The following is a 2,503-nucleotide window of genomic DNA, read 5'->3' on the forward strand; positions in this document are numbered from 1 at the left end:
ACTCCTGCGCGTAGCCTTTATACAAGGCGCGCGCAGCGATCAACTCCGTCGAGCTCTCGTAAGCAGAGATGGCATGCCCACCACGTGGGCCAAGTTAATGGAAGCCTCGCGAGTCTTCGCGAGAAATGAAAAACAAATTGCCCAAGATAGGGCAAGAGAAAGAGCGCATCAAGCTGAGTCACCGCGCAGCAAAGAAAAGAGAGGCAAGCAGAACTCTGTATGGTCCAGGTTGCAACCAACCAGTTTTTCTTCCGCAGAAAAGCAGGCGCAACCAAGCTCACCCCAGCCCCAAAAAGATGTTCGTAATCGCGGGGAGGGAGACAAGAGGGAGGGCGGCAGAGATCCTAGCAGACCTCTGCCAAGAATATGGACTCCACTCACTAAAACGCCTTCACAGGTGTTAAACACTGAGAATGTACAATTCAAAAGCCCCAAGCCACTACATTACAAGGGACCATCAGACAGTGGCAAGTACTGTGAATTTCACAAGTCCACAGGGCACAACACTGATGCATGCCACCACTTGAAGGATGCAATTGAAAAGGACGTGAAATCAGGCAAGCTGGCTCACCTGGTGAAAAACTCAAGACCAGAAGATGAACAATCAGGAGCCTCAGCCAGCAAAAAGTACAAAAGAATCTGTGTAGCCGAGGGAGGAAGGCAGGGGCAGACATCAAGAAAGAGAAGCGCGCAAATCCAAGGAGATTGGTGCGAGCAGCAAGTCATCTTCCCAAGAATCAGGGGAGGCCCTTCCATCAGCAGTCCTCTTGTTATCACTACACACATTGCTCATTACGAAGTGTCAAAAGTCCTGGTGGACACTGGCAGCGAATCAGACATCATGTATGAGCAATGTTTCAGAAAACTGGATCCGGCAGACCAAGCGAGGCTTGAAATTGTGAATGCACCAATCTCTGGTGTTTCAAATGAAATCATTCATCCCCTAGGTCAAATACAATTTGAGCTAACTATGGGGGATGAGAAACACAAGCGAGCCGAAGTTGTTAACTTCTTGGTCTTGCCCACCACTTCTTGCCACAATATGATCTTGGGTAGGGGAACGATTGCCCAATTCAACGCCATACCGTCGCCAGCGCACTGCGCGTTGGGGTTCCCAACACCAACAGGTGTAACTTTTGTATACCGAGATCATTTGTGCGCAGTGACAAGTACTCCTCGGGAGGGGAGAATGAAACTTCCAATGGCAGACAACGCGCCAGAGGAATGGATTCTCAACCCAAAATTCCCGGAGCAGAAGATCACAATTGGCGCTACGTTATCAGACGACACGAGGGTGAGAATGAAAAGATTGCTCACGGCATATATGTCGGTCTTCGCGTGGCAACACTCTGATATGACTGGGGTTCCGCGAGACCTGGCACAACATTCTCTAAACAACTTCAAGTCTGTAGAGCCAATTGCTCAAAAGAAGAGAGTCATGGGGGATGAAAAGGCGAGGGCCATGAATGAGCAGATTGAGGATTTACTGCGCGCAAACATCATCCGCCCGATACGATACCAGACGTGGGTAGCCAATCCTGTGATGGTAAAGAAAAGTAACGGGTCGTGGAGGATGTGCATTGACTTCAAGGACCTCAACAAAGCGTGCCCAAAAGATTGTTACCCCCTCCCAAACATCGATGCAAAGGTGGACTCCGTGGCGCCATTCAAACTCAAATGTTTCCTGGATGCCTACAAGGGCTATCACCAGATTCAAATGGCACCACAAGATGAGGACAAGACCGCCTTCAGAACCGACAAGGGTGTTTTTTGTTACACAAAAATGCCCTTTGGTTTGAAGAATGCGGGCGCCACATACCAAAGACTTATGGATGCCATTTTCAGCGAGCAAATCGGAAGAAACCTAGAAGTCTATGTGGATGATTTGGTGATCAAGAGCAGGGAGGAAAAGCAAATGCTCAAAGACATCGAAGAAACCCTTGGACGCCTAAAGGAAGTTAACATGAAGCTCAATCCGAGCAAATGTACTTTCGGCGTACTAGAGGGAAAATTTCTAGGTGTAATGGTCACCAAGGATGGTTTCAAGGTGAACCCTGAGAAGGTGGAGGCCATCCTTGACATGCCTTCGCCATCCACCATGAAAGAAGTCCAGAAGCTGAATGGTAGATTGGTTTCAATCAACAGGTTCCTCGCGAACCATGCAACCAAATCTACCCCATTTGTCAACACATTGAGGAATTGTCTAAAGAAAAGCCAATTCAAATGGACTCCTGAGGCCGAGCAAGCTTTCAGGGAGATAAAAGAATGTTTGATAAATCTCCCCGCGCTCACAGCTCCACTTCCTGGTGAAACTTTGACATTATACCTATCAGCAGGAGAACGCGCCATCGGCGCAGTATTATTGGTGGATCGCAAGGGAATCCAAACGCCAATATACTATGTGAGTCGGGTGCTGACAGATCCTGAGACGCGCTACTCCATCATGGAAAAGTTAGTTCTATCACTAACACACGCGTCGCGCAAGCTTCATAGATATTTCAAT

The sequence above is a fragment of the Bidens hawaiensis genome, unplaced genomic scaffold (genome assembly GCF_021521415.1).
Source record: "Bidens hawaiensis isolate Kalapana, Puna unplaced genomic scaffold, B.hawaiensis_p1.1 tig00021017_1, whole genome shotgun sequence".
In the NCBI taxonomy this organism is placed as follows: Eukaryota; Viridiplantae; Streptophyta; class Magnoliopsida; order Asterales; family Asteraceae; genus Bidens; species Bidens hawaiensis.